This window comes from Lemur catta, chromosome 13, assembly GCF_020740605.2.
Source record: "Lemur catta isolate mLemCat1 chromosome 13, mLemCat1.pri, whole genome shotgun sequence".
In the NCBI taxonomy this organism is placed as follows: domain Eukaryota; kingdom Metazoa; phylum Chordata; class Mammalia; order Primates; family Lemuridae; genus Lemur; species Lemur catta.
The window spans coordinates 82,739,859-82,748,181 of NC_059140.1; the positions used below are offsets into that span (position 1 = coordinate 82,739,859).

At 42.9% G+C, this 8,323-nt stretch overlaps 1 non-coding gene across 1 annotated transcript; it reads right to left on the reverse strand.

The window, feature by feature from the left end:
- LOC123649542 lies at positions 1-109 on the reverse strand. The gene has a single exon (XR_006739049.1). It is a non-coding gene; the product is annotated as a U6 spliceosomal RNA (small nuclear RNA).
- Positions 110-8,323: the final 8,214 nt, after the last annotated feature.

An 8,323-nucleotide genomic window follows, 5' to 3' on the forward strand; every position in this document is an offset into this window, starting at 1 on the left:
TTTAAATATGAACGCTTCCCGAATTTCCGTGTCATCCTTGCACAGGGGCCATGCTAATCTTCTGTGTGCTGTTCCAATTTTAGTACATGTGTGTGCTACCGAAGCAAGCATGGAAGAAACTTTAATTAATTTAAAATTTTTAGTGAGGAGCTTTGTAAGGCCTTGGCAGTAATGAAGAATATCGGCTTTGAGGAGAGCTGGCTGTAGGCTACTTCAGCCGGGTGGATGCACCTTCCTGCTGTTATTTTAAGGGAGAAAGTTGATGTTTTCCAAACGGGGTAAAACGTAAGTTCAACAGAACTAACAGAAGAGTCTTAGGCCAGGGAAGGTTCAAAGTTTCTATAAACTTTGCCAGTTGATTTTGTATTAGCCCATTTATATATTCCACCAGTCTGGAAGAATAAGGGTGATATGCACAATGGAAATGCTAAAAAGTTGGCCCTGTATTACAGATAGACAAATTATTTTACCAGTAAAAAGAGTCTGTCAATCTCTGAAGATGAGAAGGAAGTCTGCAGGAAGAAACAGGACAGCACACAATTGATGAAGAAATTTTGTCATTTTATTTCTTTTCATAGTTTACTCAAAAGGTGAACCAAAGTCTTTTATTATCTCTTATCAATACTTCATGAAAATCTTATTTAAAAGATAAAACCAAATTTTATCTTTATCATTGTGAAAGCTAATTTTAATAAAACCTTATGAAAAGATCTAGCCAATGTCAATCAGCTCTGACCACACAAGATTTGTATAAACCTTTTATAACCTCTTATATTTTTCCCTTATTTTCCCTTATTTTTCCCTTATTTTCCAATTCCCTAAATTGTTCTCTTTTTTCTCCAGTCTTCTACATCCATTTAGTTCACTTCATGTTTTTCTTCTTGTATTCTTTTTTTTTTTTTTTTTTTTTTTGAGACAGAGTCTCACTTTGTTGCCCTGGCTAGAGTGAGTGCCGTGGCGTCAGCCTAGCTCACAGCAACCTCAAACTCCTGGGCTTCAGCGATCCTCCTGCCTCAGCCTCCCGAATAGCTGGGACTACAGGCATGTGCCACCATGCCCGGCTAATTTTTTCTATATATATTTTTAGTTGTCTAGATAATTTTTATTTCTATTTTTAGTAGAGACAGGGTCTCGCTCAGGCTGGTCTCGAACTCCTGACCTCGAGTGATCCACCCGCCTCGGCCTCCCAGAGGGCTAGGATTACAGGGGTGAGCCACCACGCCCAGCCCTTGTATTCTTTTAATGCCACTTTTAAATAAACTCTATCCTAGGGCAAATTAAATTTTTTGGGAAAAAATACATCTTTATATCTTTTTTATAACCTTCTTCACCAGAAAACACATCTTATTTTCTTCATATGCTCTGTATGTAGAATTCTTTCTGTTCTCATCTCTAGCTTTAGTTACCATATAGTAGTCAGAATTTTAACCCTTGTTAATCTTAGTTTATAGTGAAGACCTAAGAAATAAGCAACTTTTGGGGGACAGGGTCTCAGTCTGTTCCCTGGGCTAAAAGATGGTGGCATAATAATGGCTCACTGCAAGACTTCTGGGCTCAAGTGATCCTACAGGCACGGCCTCCTGAGGAGCTAGCAGTCCAGGTGCATGCAGTCATGCATGGCTATTTTTTTTAATTATTACTTTTTGTAAAGACAGGGTCTTCCTGTCTTGGGCAAGCTGGTCTCAAACTCCTGGGGTGAAGCAATCCTCCTGCCTCAGCCTTACAAAGTGCTAGGTTGACAGGCGTCAGCCACTGCACCTATTTGTCACATGCTAACACTTCATGGGTACATCTTATCTAGTTTTCAGACAGGGTCTCACTCTGTCACGCAGCCTAGAGTACGGTGGCATGAACATAGCTCACTGTCACCTCAAACTCCTGGGCTCAAGTGACCCTTCCAGCTCAGCCTCATGGGAGCTGGGATTACAAATGCGTGCTTCCACACCCAGCTACTTTTTCCATTTTTGTTTTGTTTTGTGTAGAGACAAGTTTTCACTGTGTTGTCCAGGCTGCTCTTGCAGTCCTGACTCAAGCTGTGCTCCTGCCTCAGCTTCCAAAGTGCTAGAATTACAGATGTGAGCCACCACACCCAGCCAACATTTATAATTTTTAAAACTGGGTTTTCTAGTGTCCCTGCCTCTTTATGGACTACAGTCGCTCCTAGAGCACAGTTAGACCAAATTCCCACAAAACCACTCCCACAGGGTCACAGTCAGCAGTCCCGGCCCTGTCGTTCAGTGCCCCTGGCGTCTTCAGACTCGAAACCGACCCAGACACCCTGGGGCTCCGCCACCCACCCAGCAGGGTACACGCACGCCAGGTCAGCCCGAGAACCTCCAGCTCTGCTGTGTCATCCTGCCCAAACGCCAGGCAGTGTGCAGCAGGTGCTGCTTCCCCACCTCTCTGGGCCATAAATCTGCAGCTTCAGATTCTGAATCCAAGGCCAGGGATCGTTCAGGATGCTCTAGAGCTGCCTGCAGGAGGGCCCCTCCCGCCAGTCTTCCTTCTTCAGCGTGAAACCCAAGGATTCGGAAGCAAGTGGGATTTCTCCTTGAATACACACACAAGACGTGGCCTCCACTTGGGCTTCACAAGACAGGGCCAGACTTCAGGCTGGGGATGTACGAAATGCCCACGGGGGGGTAGTGCCTGCGGCAGGAGAGACTAACCTGAAAGACTTCTCTAGGTGGAGCTCCTGTAATTTTCCAGATCTTCTCCAGTCACCTGCTTTAACTGTGTGTGTGGCTTCCAGTGGTCAGTATAAAATCTGGAAGTGAAAACAGCCATCAGCATTGAATCCAACACTTCCATGGACACCAGATCCTACCTTGAACAACATAAGAAGGGAGAAGGTCGATTACCATTGAAAGTTCAGGACCACAAAATATCTAGAGCCATGACCAGAACTCCCCCTGCCTGTACCCGGTGTCACTGGGGCAGTGTGTTCCTCCTTTTCCCCGGGGTTGGCTGGTCAGGGACACATGATATGACACCTTTATCCACAGTCAGCTGCTCCACCAGGGCAGGCTGCTTCCCCGTCCTGACCCCACAGCGTCAGCCTGAGTCTCTCCTGCCTGCATCACCATGGAGACATCAGCCCAAGCTCACTAGGGACCCTGTCACCAACACCTGGAAGTCTTGGAGAGACTGAGGATGTCCTGTGCAGATTGAGGTCAGGATGACAACAGGGTCGAATTCTCCTTCCATCCAAGAGGGATAGCGATGTGTCATCCAGGATTTTTCTCTCCTTTCACAGAAGGGATGGCCTAGGTTGGTCCCCAGATGGGAGTGACTCCAGTTTCCTGGCACTTGAGTAAAGAACAAGGAAGGGGTTTAGAGACTCAAACTGAAACATAAACCAGCTGGCTTCCGTAACTTCAAAGGGCCATGAGAAAAGCAGTGGGAAGCAGTCATGGTTGCTGCTGTCCAGGAACTTTCAGTCTAGAGCACGTGGGTAAATGGCTGAATTCAGCATCATGTGGTCAGTACACAGAAGGGGAGGTTCTCTTAATGGAAGAATTTATCAGTATAAGCTTTTGCATCACAGAGGTTCTGGTTTGTTCTCTTCCGAATTTCCCGTGTCTCAAGGTATCTTTTATATGCCTCTCGGTTGTTTCTTTGACCCTTTAGTTGTTTAGGAGGTTGTGGTTTAATGTCCACAGACAGAGTAGCAAAATAAATCTTCCAGTTTTCTTCCTGCTATTGATTTCCAGTTTTATCCCATTGTGATAAGAAAAAAAGCATGATATGATTTTCATTTTCTTAACTTCAAAAATATTTTTTCTCTTGGTCCAACTTTTGATCTGTCCTGGAGAACATTCCATATGTTCTTAGAGGAATGTGTATTCTCATACTATTGGATAGAATATTATATGTATGTCTGTTAGGGCCATTTTGTATTAAAGTTCCTATTATTGAATTTCTGTCTATTTCTTCCTACAGTTTTGTTAGTGTTCACTTTTAAGCCATCCAGTAAAGTTGTAGATCACAAAATCAGCATTCAAAAATTATTTGCATTTCTATACACTAAAAAACTGTCAGAGAAAATTTAAGATAACAATCCCATTTACAAAAGCATCAAAAATTAACAGTTGTTATGACTCAGTTTAACAAAGAGTTGAAAGTTCTGTTCAGCAGGAATATATAACATATTGATGAAAGTAATTGAAGAAACAAATGGAAGGATACCCCTTGTTTATAGATTGAAAATTTATTATTTATAAAATACTCATAGTACACAAAGCAAACTACCTGTCCAATGCCATTCCTACTAAAATGTCAACGGCATTTTTCACAGAAATAGGAAAACATTCTAAAATTTCTATGGAACCACAAATGACCCCAAATAGATAACAGAATTTTGAGAAAGAAGAGCAAATCTGAAGGCATCACATTTCATATATTTAGGTGGTCCAGTGTTGGGTGCATGTATATTTTTAGTTGTTATGTCCTTGTCACAAATTAACCTTTTTTATTATACAGCAAACTCTTTGACCCATGCGAGAGGTTTTGCGTGGAAGGGCATTTTTTCTAATATGAGTATTATCACCCCTGCACTCTTTTGGTTATCATTTGCACGGAATATCCCTTTCTATCCTTTCACTTTTAACCTATGTTTCTCCTTAAATCAGAAGTGAGATTTTTGTGAAGAGCAGAAATACTTAATTTTTTTGTATTTATTTAGCCACTCTGGCAGTTTTACTTCATTTTCTGCTGCTCTAACAGAATAACAAAGACGGCGTAAATTATAAAGAACAGAAGTTTATTTGGGTCATGATTCTGGCGGCAGGGAAGACCAGTGACCAATAATGTGGCACTGGCATCTGGTGACATCCTTTTTGCTGTGACATTAGGGGCTGAAGACAAGGGGGGGAGGGGGACAGTGTGCCAGAAAAGCACAGCCCTGGTGGCCTGATCACTTCTTGAAGCTCTTGTCCCTTAATTCCATCTCAATGGCCATTAAATGTAGCTTAAAGGTGGAAGGCAACATTTAACCAATGGCTGTCTTTGTATTGGATAATTTAATCCTTTTATTTGTAAAGTAATTATTGATAGGAAAGGACTGGCTAATGTGATTTTCTTGTTTTCTGTCTGGCTTATAGTTCCTTTGTTTCTTTCTTCCTTTTGTGCTGCATTCCCTTGGGTTGCCTTTTGTGTATTGTTTTTGCTGTTATGAGCTTTGATTACTTTCTCTTTTTATTTTGTATCTCTCCTGCAGTTTATTCTTCTTAGTGGTTATCATGAGACTTTCATAAAACAACTAACAATCTAATTTAAGACAGCAATTTAACTTTTATGCATAAAAAGTTCACCTTTCTTCCCCTCCACACATTTTCTGTTAATACTATATATGCTATACTTTTATTTTTACATTATATATCCATTAACAAAATAGCTATAATTATTTTTAATACTTTTGTAGCTTTTGTACTAGAGTTGAAAGTGATTTATGCACCACTACTACAATATTAGACCATAGTGAATTTTACTATTTGTTTAGCATTTCTAGTGAGATAAATACTTTCAAGGTTTTATATTGTTAGCATTCCATCATTTTAACTTGAGTAATTCCCCATAGCATTTCTTATAAGACAGATCTATTGGTAATAAATTACCTCAGTTTTTTGTTTTGTTGAAGAACATGTTGACCTCTCTCAAAAGACAGCTTTCTTAAAGATACTTGGCAGGGGTTTTTCTACTGCTCTTGTAGCATTTTGCATATATTGTATACCTCCTACCTGGCCCGCAAGATTTCTGCTGGAAAATATGTTGGGAACATTGTAGATGTCTTCCTGCTTTCAACTTGCTCACTTTGTCTTTGAATCTTGACATTTTAAATATAATGTCTCTTTGGGCAATCTTCATTAGGTTTTTCCTGCTTTAGGTATTTTGAGCTTCATGAAACTGGATGTCAGGGCCGGGTGCGGTGGCTCACGCCTGTAATCCTAGCACTCTGGGAGGCCGAGGCGGGTGGATCGCTCGAGGTCAGGAGTTCAAGACCAGCCTGAGGGAGACCCCGTCTCTACTAAAAATAGAAATAAAAAAATTATCTGGACAACTAAAAATATATATAGAAAAAATTAGCCGGGCATGGTGGTGCACGCCTGTGGTCCCAGCTACTCGGGAGGCTGAGGCAGGAGGATCGCTTGAGCCCAGGAGTCTGAGGTTGCTGTGAGCTAGGCTGACACCACGGCACTCACTCTAGCCTGGGTAACAAAGCAAGACTCTGTCTCAAAAAAAAAAAAAAAAAAAAAAACTGGATGTCAATTTGATTTTCTATAATAGATTTGAAGAGTATTAAGACATTATATCTTTTAAAAATTACTTTATTCTTTTTCCTTCTCTTCTTCTGAAAATCCAAAAATGCATATATTTGTTCACTTTATGAGGCACTATAAAGCCCATGTGCTTTCTTTACTTTTTCTTTTTTTTCCCCTAATTGGCCAGTTTCAAATGACCTGTATTTGAGTTTGCTGAAGTTTTATTCTGCATGATTGAGTCTCCTCTTAAAGCTTTTAATTACACGATTTAGTTCTTCAGTTGTGTACTTTATCATCAAGATTTGTTTGAGTTTTTTTTATGGTTTTCATTTCTCTATCAAAATTCTCATTTTGTTCATGCATTGTTACAGAAACCTTTTTTATTATCTATGTTCGTCTGTTATCTGATTGAAATTTCTTTAAAGTTGATAATTTTAATTTTTATGTTAGCCAATTCCTGTATCTCCTTTTTTTTGCAGATGATTACCACAGATTCATTAGTTTTCTTTGGTGGTGATCAGGTTTGCCCGATGGTTTATGATTTGTGTATTCCTGTGTTTGTGTCCCTGACTATGAAGGAGCACTCCCCTCTTTCAGTCGTTATCGACTAGTTTGAGAAGTTAAATATCTTGCCGTATTTCATCCATGGGCTGATGATATTTTCACGGAGATTCCAGTCAGTTGAGTTTGGAGCCAGGTCCCATGACTGCTCTTGGGACTGCAGCGGATTCGTGGTTGGCAGAGCACTCAGTTATCAGGGCATCGTACACTCATGCATCCTGTCTATTCCCTGGAGAGACTGAGCTTTCTTCGAGATCTTGCTCAGTAGGACTGGCGCTGAGACGAGGAACTGCAGTGGTTTCTGCAGATCAGGGGCTTCTACAATAGGTGTGGAAAGTTTGTGTCAATGACAGGCTTCTGAGAGTGCTGTCACCCAGGTCTCTGGATGGGCAGGACTGACCCCTGATCCCAGCTGAGGGGGCTGTGACTGATTCATGGGGCTGCTGCAGCTGGGACCTCAGTCTTCGGTTCTGTCTCTTGGTCCATGGCGTGTCTCCCTGCAGGTGTTGGCGTGGGCAGGGCTGCTTCCAGACCTTGGCTGACAGGGACTGGAACTGAGTTCCAGGGATTCTTAGATCCACAGTGAGACTTGCATTAGCAGGCCTGCCTTCATGGACACAGACGGATGCGCTTCCAGACTGCTCCCAGGTTAGCCAGCCTGCTCCTGGGCTGTGACTACCTGCAGCTGGAGGCAGCCGGGTTCCAGTGTTGCTTCAAGATCCCCATTCAGGGCTCGGTGTGGTGGCTCACGCCTGTGATCCTAGCACTCTGGAAGGCTAAAGCGGAGGATTGCTTGAGATCGGCAGTTTGAGACCAGCCTGAGCAAGAACGAGACCCTGACTGTCCTAAACATAGAAAAAATGTGTCGGGCGTGGTGGCATGTACCTGTAGTCCCAGCTCCTGGGGAGGCTGAGGCAGGATGATGGCTTGAGGCCAGGAGTTGGAGGTTGCTGTGAGCTAGGCTGACGCCACGGCACTCTCGCCTGGGCAACAGAGTGAGACTCTGTCTCAAGAAAAAAAAAAGATCCACATTCAGATCAGATTTGGTGGTGCTACATACAGGTCACAGATGGATGTTTCTCCCTGAAGATCCCAGTGCGGGCGGGAGTTCTTTTCCCCCGACCATTAATGAGAGGTGAAGAAAGTGGGTTTGGGGCTGAGTCAGGGGCCACAGACAAGACCAAGGGCATCAGGCCTCACCTGAGACACAGGTGGCTCTGAATCTTCCTGGGTATCTTGGCAGATGGTGCTAATGGCGAGACCAAGGGAAAGCGGACCGTAACTAGGTCCCCAGTGAGATGTTGCTACCTTTTGTTCTGTAGCTGGGACCGTGGTTAGGCAGCCTGTCACATGGGTGAGGACCTGCCCTCTCACAGCGGCCTTACTGCTTGGTTTTGAGCTGCCGTAGGGCACCACAAGCTCAGTTCTGGATCCCGAAGCTCCCACAAAAGCAGTTTCATCTGGGCACGGCTGCTGCATTGCGCTGTAGGGTACAAATTGGG